At 39.5% G+C, this 14267-nt stretch overlaps 1 protein-coding gene across 1 annotated transcript in view; it reads left to right on the forward strand.

Moving 5' to 3' along the window:
- The window catches only part of asic4a (acid-sensing (proton-gated) ion channel family member 4a), a 102188-nt gene that overhangs the window by 21490 nt on the left and 66431 nt on the right, over window positions 1–14267 (forward strand). The gene's annotated exons all lie outside the window — the stretch shown is intronic.

The following is a 14267-nucleotide window of genomic DNA, read 5'->3' on the forward strand; positions in this document are numbered from 1 at the left end:
TAAGTATGATTTCATATGAATTGTACGTTTTCATAAAATTTGTTTAGACCCCAGTGAGGGGTAAATTTAGGGGCGGGGTTTGGGGTGGTCTTTCCTGGTGACTTTTTTCAAATGGTACAAATTAGCCAAATTGTAAATTATTATTATTATTATGCAATGAAGATTTTTGAATGAATTAATAGAATTGATCTCATTTAGTGATCGTATCAGACTTAGAAGAGATAAAATGTGACCCTGGATCACAAAACCAGTCACAAGTAGCACAGGTATATTTGTGGCAATAGCCAACAATGCATTGTATGGGTCGAAATTATCGATTTTTCTTTATGCCAAAAATCATTACAATATTAAGTAAAGAACATGTTCCATGAAGAGATTTCCTACCGCAAATATATAAAACATTTATTTTTGTGAGTGAGTTTATGTGCAAACATAAATGGACAACTTTAAAGGCGATTTTCTCAGTTTTTAGATTTTTTTTTTTTAGATGTAGTGCTGCTACTTAGCAATTTTTCCCAACAGTGATATAGAGGAATCCTTGATTCTCTGTGGGATTTCTAATTGTTCTCTGAACAAACTCCAACAATCAGTGCAGATCACATAATCCTCTCCACGTTTAATCTGTAATTGAAATGAACCTGAGGCTAATGCTAAGTATTTATTTTCCTTAAGGCCACTGCAAATTTCTCAGGCAGAAAATGCTGGATATTCCAGGCAGCCTTTACATGTAATGGAACCACAGTATTCACAAAGTCCCTCTTTGACAACTTTTGAACGAATAATGAAAACACATAGAAATGAGTCAGTGAAACTGAGTGGAAAGCTTTAGATTATACATGAAAAGGCAGCAACACAGCAGGTGTAATGAAGCTCACGACGAGGTCACCTTTCTCTCTCTTTCTTTCTGTTTCTCTCTTTCTCTTTCTCTTTCTCTTTTTTTATGAATGCAGATCTTGGAGTATGGCTTGATCTCTGTAGACAGAACATGTACTTGGATGTTGCATAAATAAAAGCATTTCCAACAAACAGTGGAATAACTTACCTGGGATTAGCATTTCATTAAAATAGAAGTGTGAGGGTTTGAAGACAAAAGGTGTGAACCGCGGCGCAAGAGTGGGACCACGTCGGTCTGCCTGCTCGGAATATGTAAGAGCTCATGAACTCTGATTTGAAAAGCTCACAATGAATTAAACATGCAGCGTATTTACCTTACACTGAATAGAAACAACATTCAGGGATGTCCACAAGGTTGTTGAATCCGAAAAGTAACTTTACATTACAAGTTTGTTCTGCTGGTTTAATTAATTTATTTATTAGACAGTTTGTGGTTCTTGTTATTTGTCTCTTTTTATGAGAATGTTCTGTATATTTCAATGGTGTTTTTGAGTGTTTTTGTGTACATTAGCATGTGGTGGACTTCTGAAAAGCAGATGGAAATGTGGAAGGTTGTGGTTTTTAGTCCAAGGATATTCATGTTCCAGTTTCATTCAAGGTTTATGGGTTAAAGCCATGTGGAACGTCCTGGTTGCATATGCAACCCACCATTCCCTGAAGGAGGGAACGGAGGACGTAATCGACGTTGACTGAATGGGATCACGCTAGGGAGCCTATCTTCTTCGAGCATGCTTGAACGAGCCAATGCGCGCAATGGCGACGTGAATTTGCATCACGCAGTCCGCCCCGCGAAGTGGGTATAAATACGGAAGCGGATGCAAACACCATCTGTTTTTCGCTGAGGAGCCGAGCGTAACTCGGAGTCAGCGGTGGTCCAACTATAGTGGCGAAGGGACTACGTCCTCCGTTCCCTCCTTCAGGGGGACGTTCCCTTTCAGTTGAGTACGTCTGATGTAGTCGAGCGGTATTACTATGGCTGCAGCTGCCATATGCCCCAGGAGCCTCTGAAAATGTTTCAGTGGAACATCTACTCTGCTTTTGAGCGTACTCAGGCAGGTCAGCAATGACTGGACACGTTCCTCTGTGAGGCAAGCTGTCTGTTGGACCAAGTCCAGCTCCATACCGAGAAAAGAGATCCTCTGCACGGGGGTGAGTTTGCTCTTTTCCCAGTTGACCCGAAGACCCAACTGGCTGATATGTTGGAGCAACACATCCCTGTGTTCGCACAACTGTTCCCAAGACTGAGCTAATATCAGCCAGTCATCGAGATAGTTGAGAATGCGAATGCCATGCTCTCTCATAGGAGCAAGGGCTGCTTCCACGACCTTCGTAAAGACGCGGGGAGACAGGGCCAGCCCGAAGGGTAGGACTTTGTACTGATAAGTTCGACCCTCGAACACTTTTGGACAGCACTGAGGTGTACAGAACGCCGCTGAACAGGGGGACGCCCTCGGCGACGAGCAGGCGGATGATCTGCCATGGGCGGCGGGGTGATGGCAGCAGCGGGCTGCCGGGGCAGGATGTGTCGGATTGCCTCCGACTGCGCCTGGGCGGTAGAGAACTGTTGGGTGCAGCTCTCCATCACATCGCCGAACAGCCCAACCTGGGAAATTGGGGAGTCCAGGAACCGATCCTTGTCCGCATCTGATAAATCAACCAGGTTGAGCCAACTGTGGTGCTCCTGGACCACCAGGGTGGACATCGCTAGGCCGACCATCCAGGCTGCAACGCTTGTGCTCCGAAGAGCCAAGTCCGTTGAGGTGCGGAGCTCACTGGTGAGCGCACTGCCTAGACTACCCTTGTGCATGTCCATGAGTGCTTTGGCCTAGTAGACCTGAAGCAACGCCAGGGCATGCAAAGAGGAAGCGGCTTGCCCACAGGCTCTGTACGCTCTATACGTAAGAACAGATGAGCGACCACAGGCCTGAGGGGGGAAACGAGGATCCTCCACCCGGTCTGCAGCGGCCGTCGGGCACAGGTGCACCGCAACAGAACGCACGGGCGGAATGACATCTTGAAAAAGACGCAAACACACCCGTGTTGCTCTTTCAAAAAATGTAAAACCTCTCACTTGTGCCGGAGCACCCAGGGGAATGATCGCTGCAACACTGACAGGGTTGATGCAGCCTGTACCAGTGAAGCAATCACTCTTCTCGCCCTCAACCGACCGTCAGACAAACAAACACAAATAGAATGTGATGCTGTTAGAACAGCAGTTGAGTGCTCAAAGAGCTCGCGACCACCGCTGCTCGCGCTGTAGAACACCAGCCAGGGAGGTTATTTCTTGAAGAAGCACCGCCACACTCGCTCGTTGTAGAAAACAACACTCTTCAGAGATTCCATCATAGAAAACGATCGGCTTCAAAGCGGAATCTAGATGGTGTTTGCATCCGCTTCCGTATTTATACCTGCCTCGCGGGGCGGAACGCGTGATGCAAATTCACGTCGCCATTGCACGCATTGGCTCGTTCAAGCATGCTCGAAGAAGATAGGCTCCCTAGCCTGATCCCATTCAGTCGACGTCGACTACGTCAGACGTTCTCGACTGAAAGGGAATGCCATTTCTATTAATAATGTTACATTTTTTTGTGTTTTTATTGACATACTTTTTTATTAAAACCAAGTCACTTCAAAGTTTGAAAGTTTATACATTTATAACTTTTTATAAAAAACAACAAAAAACAAATACTACAACACCACAGTAATAATTTCTTCTATCTTTAATTTGTTATTACTTGCTGTTGTTCATGTTCATTTTATTATTATTATTATTATTATTATTATTATTATTTCTTAGTACCTTCTTTGTGGACAATTAGTCATAAAATGCTTGGTAAAAGAATAAAGGTCAAATGCATGGAGGAGACTTAATTCGCCAAACTAAGTGGTTGCTAAAAACCAGCTCACTCACAGATTGTCATTTCAAGGCCATTTCCATTGAGGGTGAAAGTGGTGATGAACAAGCGAGTGAGTTGTTTACTTTGCAACTAAACTATCCATGTTTACCAGTTTGACCCATTCGGGCCGGTTTCTGGATCATTTTTGAAAATGAAAGGTGGTCATTAAAATCACATTGAAAGGATATTCAGCCAATCACAGTGACTTATATATTGCGATTCCCCCCACACATTTACTGTACGCCACACCTACAGATCTTTATAAAAGCAAAATGAGCTCAAGTCAGGCAAAAAGATTCTGATGTGTCGCTGTTGGACCGTGTCACCTTAGAAAAATTAGTGATTTACGCATGATTTCATCTCATATTTCATAATTTTGTTTATTTATTTTATTTCTGCACTGTTGATTATTTTCTCATCCAAATATTTTTTTTTTACAGGAGGCACAGAAAATGCCCTTGGCAGGTACACAAGACAGAAAAAGAGAAAGATATGGAGAGACTTAATGTGAGAAAGATTTGTATTAAATTGTACACACAGATCAAGGAAAATCTTTTTCTACTGGATGCTTAACAGAGCAAGTTAGAAGCAGACTGTTAGCAGGATAATTTGGCGAAAGGAAGGAGTCTCCCGCTGTCTGGTACTCAGCGTTTTCTGTGGCATGAACATGCAATTACCCTTGATTTCATTTCTCGCAGATAAGTGTCCCTGCTCACCGGAGCAGCAAACGAAAGGAGTCAAGGGGCTTGTTGACAGCGGGGCATGTACAATCGCAAGAATCAAATAACCTGCCCATCATTAGGGCACAGAGCCTCATATAGCAGTCGACCCAGCAGAGGAGCAGATTCGGTAGACGTGACGCTTCTTTCATGCCCTTCAACATCTGGTTGAATTAGTACTGTTTTGCTAGATGAAGTGAATGTTAGTCCACAGCCAGTCTCTAGTAGTCCTCGTGTCATGCTAGGCCCCTAGGTTATGCTATTGAGAGCACTCACCATGGGGCATATAGGGAGAGTAATGGTGAATATGAGATTGGCACAGTGGTAAGTCTTTACTTCCGCATACAAGCTTTGAAGTAGTCTGATTTGACCAAGCAAGACATGTCTCTCACCTTTCTCATTAGCAGAAAACCCATAATTGAGGTGAGATGTCTCACTCAGTTATGCTGTTATCTGTGAGTTTCACAGGCCTAAAATGCCCTCCAAAGAGATTGTGTATGTGCTTTTTCCATTTGGTTGATAACATTTACAGCATGTTGTTTTTTTAAGCTGGTTATGTTCAGCCTCCACAAACCAAGTGTTGAAAGCAGAACATGTTGTGTATGCAGGTTTTAGCTATTCAAGCTAAACCTATAAAGGTGCTGTTATAATGAAAATGCTTAGCTATTAAAAAATGGTAACACTTCACACAAAGTTCAGTCATTTATAAGTATTTACAAAACATTACTATACATTCAGAAATGATTAATAGGTGATATGCTAACATTTTATGAATGATTTGTTAATTCAGTCGTCACTTATAGTCATGTTTTGTAAATGATTAGTTCATTAACTAATTACTTATAAGTTCATAAATGATTAATAACTAACATTCCATAAAGGTTTTGTTAATGCAGTTATAAATGATTTATAAATTATTAGTTGACTAAATTATTAGGAGCTGTCTCATGGGAAACAAAATCAAAACTAAATGATTAAATGATGATTAAATAGTGACAGTGTTAATTTATTTTTTAACATTTTAAAGTTCAGACTTGTGTGAAGTGATGGAATTTCTCTAAACGAGTTGAATACGGCACAAGAAATCTCGCACAGAACGCACAAATACGCTCCTGAGATCACGTTACACACATAACTTGTAACAAAGATCTGTAAATGCTTTTATGTGTGATGATGAATAGTTTACACTTTAGACTAGGGGATGCAGAAAATGTTTGTAAATGATTTATTTATGCATTTACACAGCATCTATGACAGGTGTTGAACACTTTATAGTGTGTACTGCAGTGTAAGTGCTGGCTGGTGAGGGTATAGACAGCGATCTTCTCTGATACACATGGTCTCCTTAACCGTTGTGCACCTGATGTAGGATTCAGTGGAAGGTAAAACCGGTTCACATTATCACTAGATCCCACACAGAACCCAAGTCTGTGCTGATGAGTGAAATGATTTAACATAACCCACTGGAATCTTCTGACTGTGAGTCATTTATAAATGTTTATCTGCATGAAAAGAAATAAATTACTCTTCTTACAAAATACTGCTTTAGCAGACCTGCATGTGTGTGTTTTTGAACACAGAACAGCATACAACTTAACAATACATCAATAAATTATATATTGATCATTTACTTATGGTTTGTTCATGATTAACCATTGTTTGTTGAGATAATGATACTAACATTTTTAAAAAGTGATAATGTATCAACTAATAACTTTCATAAAATTACATTCATAAAATGTTTACATATCACTTATTAATAATTTATAAATGTATAGTCATGCTTTGTAAATGATTAGTTCATCATTAATTAATAACTTATAAGTGACTTATAACTGAATATTATTATAAAGTGTTTCCCAATAGGGGAGTTTGGTAGCATCATATCATCATCAAAATGATTGGTTATTTCAATGATTATCTTTCTTTTGTCTTTTGTACTTTTTAAGTATGCAGAACTTATACTGTATGTGAATGTATAATGCTAATTAATCCCGTCACTTAGAAATGTATGAATGTTTTTTTTCTTCTTTTTTTTTTTACAAAAACAAGCTTTCACTTCTATCATCTAATGGATTGCAAAGCAAGGTGAATATAAAACACTTTGACTAGAAAGCAAGAACAGGACAAAATCTGACTCTTAGAAGAAGGTGAATATCGTTGTTGTCTTTCGTAATTTTTACATTTTTCATTAATATTGAGCACCTTTTACATCTATGTGTGGGTTTTGCAAATATTTAACTACTGAAAGTAAATAACTTGTGACTAAACCTCCTAACTTCACTGGATCCTCAAACAGATGAGTGTCTCAGTCGAACATTTGTTGTCGAGTCATAGTCAGTGCTGTCTTCAATAATAGCATGCTTGTTGAGTCAGCATCTCCTCGTCCCGTGACTTCATTTTTTATAACACAAGATTGTGGCCAAATGACAAGAAAACAAAACAAAACTGAGCGTCCACATAGCTACAATAAACTTTATAACTTGTAAGTTGATGAAAACGTACACTGAAAAAAAATGATTCGTTGAATTTAATCAATTTTTTTATGGTAAGTGGTTGCACACAATTGATTTAAGCTACATTTAAACAAATGCATTAAGTTGAACTAAAATTGAATAAGTTCAACTTAATACATTTGTTTAAACGTAGCTAAATCAATTGTGTGCAACCACTTACCATAATTTTTTTTATTAAATTCAATGAATCATTTTTTTCAGTGATGCACATACTGCCTTGAATGCGGCCGTTCTAATTAGAGACAAAATGGATGTACATGACATCCGCTGGTCAAAAACTCCTTATGAGCTTGATTTTGGTAAAATGTTAATAATATAATGACACGAAGTGTCTGACCAAATATAAAGCAACAATATCCACTTTGACAACACAGTGCTTAATAAAAGATACAGTGTTTTTTCCATTTCCTGAAAGTAGCGGTTTCTATACTTTTTCATGTCTAGGTTTTGCTTTCAGTTCAGAGTCCAATCTTGTCTATTCTTTTACAGAGAATGACTTTAATTGACCGATTAACATCTCCCAGTTTGTCCCTCTGTTGAGTTATCCATGGCTGGTTTCCACAAATCTTTCTCAACAATGATAATTATCCTTGCTCACAAGACAAGATAAAATAATGTGCACTGTAACATACTGATGTTGGGATTAGAAGGAAGCACATTCCAGAGAGTCCCAAACTTCAGAAGCTTTTTAATCAGTTTGCTCAGCGTCTGGCTAGCCTCTATCATCATCTGTCTGTTGGAAGTATATATTTGGGATTCTCCTTATACACTTAATCTTCCTGATTACAACAGGTGTCGGAGCCATCAGGCCGGTGAGAGGTGGTGTATTGGCTGGAAGGGGTGGGAGAGAGGGTGGGCTGGGGTATCTGGGCTGACAGGGGAACGGTATTAATTCCTGCCCTCTGAGAAATTAGGCTCCTTTGTGTTCCTTTCCTCACTCTTGGAGCTTTATTCAAGCCCTTTCCTGATTAGAGACTGACCCTGACATGACAGGCCCGATAACTTGTAAAAGAAGCATGAGGAGAGAAAAAAAAGGGAAAACTTACTCTGATGAACCCAGGGAAGGCGGGAGAGAATAAGAATCCGAGTTATTCTGAAGCTGTCGCTCCACCCCTGCTCGGTGTCTGGTGGGTAATAAAGATTTCATGTATTCATTTTACTCAGGCAAAAATTGCAATCTATAATGACCTGACATTTCTTTTTTAAAACTAGCCAGAAGCCTCATGATTTGAATGTTAAGCAGTGTCCCGACCAGCTCGACTGGAACCTGCTTTGAATTTTATCAACTCACCTGTTAGTGGACATCGAAGCACTTGCGAGAGGCCACATGAATGTTTTGGCTTTCTGTGAATCCACACTGAGAGGGCTCTGCTTGTTGAATCATTATAGAGCTGTGCAAGACAACCTGCCTATTTGTAGCGACTCGAAAGAAAATTTGAATAGTGAAAGCATTCCTAGGTTGTAAAGGAGAGAAGCAAGTCTAGAAAAAAAAACAGATAAATAAAAATTGGATGTGGAGTGGGCGCTCTGAGAGCGGAGAGCGGGATCTGTTGATCAAGACAGGCCTGTAATATATCTACCTGATTGGTGTGTTCCCATCGGAGTTTGAGTTAAATTCTTCATGTCACCCCAGACACTCCGTCTGGGGAAAAGAGATGTGCCCAAACTTCAGAGGCTGGCTCGGTCCTAGCCCTGTGTATTAAAGAGAAATCTAATACAATTTATCAGCTTTAGCGTGGAGAGTCATGGAGATTATGGAGTGTGCGGAGGCCTGATCATTTCACATTCTCTGTAGGTTCTCAAACCATGCCTGGAGTTGCTTAAAATGCTTTAAAGCCTGTCAGAGGCGCTTTAATGTCGAGTTTTGCTTAATCACAGGGTACCTCAGCTGCTTTCACCCTTATTTGTCGATGCAGAGTTTATAATCTTCAGTGCTATATGTGATCTTGAAGGTGCAGGATAATGTTTCCTATAAGACACATTTCCATGGTTGTGCTGTGGCTATTTTCAAAGAAAATGGCAATATTCACTTGGGAGCTGTAAGAGAAACTTTGCCATTATACCATTGTCTGAGCATTTCAGTTCCTTACAAATTATCAGTGGAGGTTGATGTGTTTCACACAATGCTTTATATTTTTGTCTTTTCAGGCCTTTGGCTTGATTGGCTTTTTGGTCAATAATGCATTAACATTCCATGTTCTATCACAAGAGGCACCTATAATAGAGGACGAGTCTTAAAGATGGGTTGCAGACCTGGCAAGCAGATGACAATCTCTCCCTGAGAGGTTCTTATTCACAAGCTCGAAGTGTTCCATATGGAGAAGCTTGTTTGTTGAACCACAAAGTTCATAAATGAAGAAAGCCAAACACAAGTAATGTTGAGTGCCCTAGCGTGGTAACTCGTTGCTGAAGTTCATGCCGCATGCTATTGATGTGCTGTACAAAAGGCCTTTCAGCAAATTAACAACCACTTCAAATCTTCATTTCCTGACCCAAGCATTTTGTTATTGAATAGCCTGAAATTGATTTTTCACCAAACTTGTTTAAAAGATGAATGGAATTATATGAGCCAGTGCTGCATGTACGTGCATCAGATGGGGAAACCCATCTGTTACCCCCACTAGCCAAGGCACAAGTCCCCACAGACAGAACTCTGGCCAGAACACAAAGATCTCTCCATAAAGGACGATGCTGCTCTCTGGCTAATCCCATCTTTTTCAGACCTGGTGGAATCCATCTGTTGCAGAACGCACCCACATAGGTATCACATCAATTATAAAATCTTGTTTCGGCATATGTTAACGTGTGCGGCATAAGCAGAAAACAATCAAGTACAGAAGTGCAGATTGCTCCTTCTGCATGCAATGAATTTCTATTAAACCTGCCATTCTCTGGTTACAATTTAAACCGGGATTGCACTGATACCATTACAAGTGCTGTGACTTTTTTTTTAGTGCGTGCTAATACTGGAACCTGTATTTTTTAGGATATAGTGTAGAATGACTGATGACAAACGCTGGATGGAAATACCAAGATTATCTTAAATTTTTTAAATGTGCATAAAAACTTCATTTCTCACTTGAGTTGGATAATTTTTTTTTCATCCGATAAGAAGACTCATGTACCGAATAAATTCCTCGATGCGCATAAAAAAAAGAAAAGTAATGTGACGGCATAACTGGACCAAAATGCAGACCGATCTTGTTGTACAGCGTGTGAAATGTTGTTTTAGTCATTCTGAAATGCCTTAGCCAAAGGCTGTCGTCAAAATAGTTCTGTATAATTACCTCCTATAACTGTATAACATGGCCATGTTATTGCATTTATTGCGTTCCGTCTGCATGCTCTGAGGGGCAAGTAATTTTTTTATATACTAAAAAGACCCACAGTGGCTTCTCCTACTGCAGCAACTTCCATTTTTCTTATTGATATTTATCGGGAAGTTGCGGTTTTATTGTCTTTATATCACTGGATGTAAACTTGTGTTAGGTGTGTGTTAGGCCTTCATTTCCAGTAGTGTTGAGAAGTTTGTCAATTCCACCCACATTGAAACATCTGAACGAACTAATTCCTTAAATTTAAGTGACTCTGCCAACATCAGGGCCTGAGCCCATGATCCATTTAGACAGAGATAATGTGACCCAGTTCAATTATACACTAAACATGTTTTGTAGCAATTGCACACAATAGCCTGGTATGTTTTATAAAAGTCTAGTGCAATACATGTATTGTGCTTTAAAGACTATGTTTTGGGAAAACATAAAGAACGAGAAGAACTTCTCACACAAAGTAGAAAGTAGGAAAATGAACTTAAGATGATTGTGTCAAAGGTTTTTAAAAGTGTGTAATTAAAATAAATGTTGTACTGCTTTAAGATACGGCTATCCAGTTTATTACAACAATAGTTTATCTGTGTCCTCCTTTATCCAGAAACATTGAATATATCATCCTGATATGAATGCTTGTTTATTGTTATTTCTCACAGAATATTTGCTTTCACTCACATTACTAAAGTTAAATGTGTTGCAAATGTTGTTGCATGTTGTTTTTAAGACTAATTTGTTAAGGAAATGAAGATAGGGGAAGGGAGCTAAATTTCAGTTCCTAGCAGGAGCTTGGTTTGTATTTCCACATTTAAATGGACTGGGCAGGGTCCACATTAAGGCAAAAACAAAGACACTTCTTCTCTTCTAAATTATTTCTCTCATCATCAAACTCCCCTGGTTCCCTTCAAGCAGTTCTGTAAATCATCAATGTTCAGCCCAAACACAGTTTATCCCTGGTGGAAAGTCAATCAAAATCTCTCTGCAGTGCACCTAGCTTCAGCATCTCTAACTGATCATTTCCCCTCTCACATCCCCAACTGTGCCACATTGAGGCTTATCAAAGCCACTGAAAATGGAAGACTGTCCGGTCCATCCGCCAGCAGCAGGACAGCAAAAAACAACCTGAACTGATGACATCGTAGGAAGTCTGGAGATGGAAGGCGTGTAAAGTGGCGGCGCTCTCTCTCCGAATGCATCTCATCGTTTTTTTTTTTTTTGTGGCAAATAAATTAGCAATTCAAAGTGCAGCTCGGGGGTGGTGAGTGTTTATGTGTGTGCCCAGAGTGATGAAGGCTCACATTTGTATCTTGTCACTAGGCTGTCAGTCACTGCACATGAGCAACGGGCGACTTTAACTTCAGCTTCTGATGTATTTACTCAGACGCCACTCTCAACTATGCTATGTCAAACAGTGAAGAGAGACAGGAGCCTGTTCATCTGCACCATTCACCACAAATACAGCCTTAGCCTTTGACTAGAAGTTATAGGGCCCTATTTTAACGATCTGAAACGCAAGTGTCAAGCGCAAAGCGCAAGTAACTTTGTGGGCGGGTCTTGGGCGCTGTTGCTATTTTCCTGGCGGGATAAATGACTCTTGCGCCCGGCGCAAATCTAAAAGGGGTTGGTCTGAAGCAGCTTCATTATTCATAGGTGTGGTTTGTGCGAAACGTGAAATAAACCAATCAGAGAGTCATCTCACATTCCCTTTAAGAGCAGATGCGCTTTTTCCATGGTGGATTGCTATTGTAACGGCAGATTTGCCAGGTGCGCGCCAGGAGCGGTTCACAGCCAAGGAGAGCAATGCTCTCGTCACGGCCGTAAAAGAGAGAGAAGTTACATTGAAAGTTACATCTATCGTAATAATGTATGATTTGCAAAAATGAAAACGGCTGCTTCTGTGTAGATGAGAGAATCAAAGTGTATGCGCGTTGTGCACACGCTACATTGATTATGGCCAAGCATGCACCCTTAAAATAGCATATGAATAACATGCGCAACGCGCCACTGACTTTAAACAATTTTTTCCTGGTTAGTGGCAATTGTTTTCTAAACCTGCAAAATAGCATGAAGGAACGTTTGCGCCGGAACACGCCTCCTCTTTGCGCTGAACTGCCCTGGGGAGCGCAAGTGTATTTCAACGTGCATCTGTGGAGGGAAAAGTCCGCTTTGCGCGGGTGCAAAATAGGAATGATTCATGCGTCGGTGTACAAAGTCAATTGCGCTGGGAGCAAGATAGGGCCCATAGTGTTTCTTTGTCAATCCATTCCCTTTCCTGTATGCTCCAGTCCATATTTTGTTTGATCCAGAATCCCCCACCTCTAAATCCCAATTGAAACCATGCCTTTGACTGTAGTCTACTATATAAACAACAGGCATTAAATGTAACTAAAAGGAAGTGGAAGTGGAAAGATTGGTATAAGATATATATGATATATTTTTAATGCTGATTTCCTGAACTACTTTATCATTATAATTTTGAGTAAATTGTTTTAATTAGCATGTCTAAAACACCCAGATCTGAATTGAGATTATTATAAGTTCCTTCTCTAATCAATTAAATGTTTGAAGTGCCTCCTTTCTCAATAATGCAGTGATTGACAACCTCAGCTCCTTATAGAACAAGTATTTTGCTGTAAAATATACTCGTCTATATACATACATATATACATACGTCATCTACTATATTAGCACGTCTCTATATTTTTAATAGATATTGCATCATTGATGTTGATTGTGTCAGAGGTGTAGAATCTGGATGCACATGAAGATGTCAGTGTCAAAGAGGATAGAGGAGTTTGTTCTGATGCTTCTATTTTATGACAGTGTTCTCCAGCTGAAAGCAACACTATTGGCATTTCATAGCAGTAAAGAGACCTCACAGCAGTGCTGTTTTTATTTGTATCTTTTTTATAGTCCATGGAATAAAACGCAGAAATGAAGACCTTCAAAGGGAAAACAAAAGGCAGTTTACACAGTAAAACAGCTTTGTTGCTACTGCCATGTATAAATTCTCAGAGGTCTCCAAAGCTAATATAGCCCCTCAACAGCAGAAAGATGGCAACAAACGAGATCTCTGAAAAACGGAATGTGCTGCTTTCCAGTAAGATGGTTGTTATTGGTAACTAAAGTGGTTAGCAGTGAAAAATGTGCTTTGTGACTGTTGGTTTTCACAAAAAACAAGAGTTTCATATTTACAAGCACTCTTCTTGCAACATGACATAAGTATTCATATGTAGTGTGGTTTTAGCGTGCATGTATTTTTCATATGTTCAAGCAGACAACAAAACCTTGAAAATATGGATAGACAGCATCTACAATGCAGGCACTTTTACTCATATAGAACTGTGCAAATGTTTATGAATATTTTGAGATTCATAGACTATTAAATTAATGTAATTAATAAAATTATTTTACAGTTTTAGTAAATTATGTTAAAGGTATAGCGGAGGATCTTTCCGAATTTTAGATAAGACCCGCCCTCTCCACTTTTTGAAAAGTTTGATTGATTCACCAGAATGATTGACAATTAGGAGGACCAATAGTATAGGTGATCCACCCGGAAGTAAAAAATCCTCCGCTATACCTTTAATTAAAGTGCCCCTATTATGTTGTTTCAGATTTTACCTTTCATATAGTGATCCACCTTATTTTTCAACGCAGAAGTAAGCTGTTTTCTGTGAATGTGCGAAACTTCTGATTCATTAGCTACTAGGGAAATTACGCGAAGAATGACAAAGTGCAATAATGGTAAAACTATTTGTCCTACAAAATAGTGTGTTTATAATTAAGACAGTACATTAAATAATATGGTACGAAATGGCAGTTTGCAATATCAAGCAGCGTAACAAGTTTGTACAGCAAAAAATAAATAAAAATAAAATAACTGGAAGCGGATGACACTGGAAACCAGATTTC

This window comes from Scardinius erythrophthalmus, assembly GCF_964197995.2.
Source record: "Scardinius erythrophthalmus genome assembly, chromosome: 6".
Lineage (NCBI taxonomy): Eukaryota > Metazoa > Chordata > Actinopteri > Cypriniformes > Leuciscidae > Scardinius > Scardinius erythrophthalmus.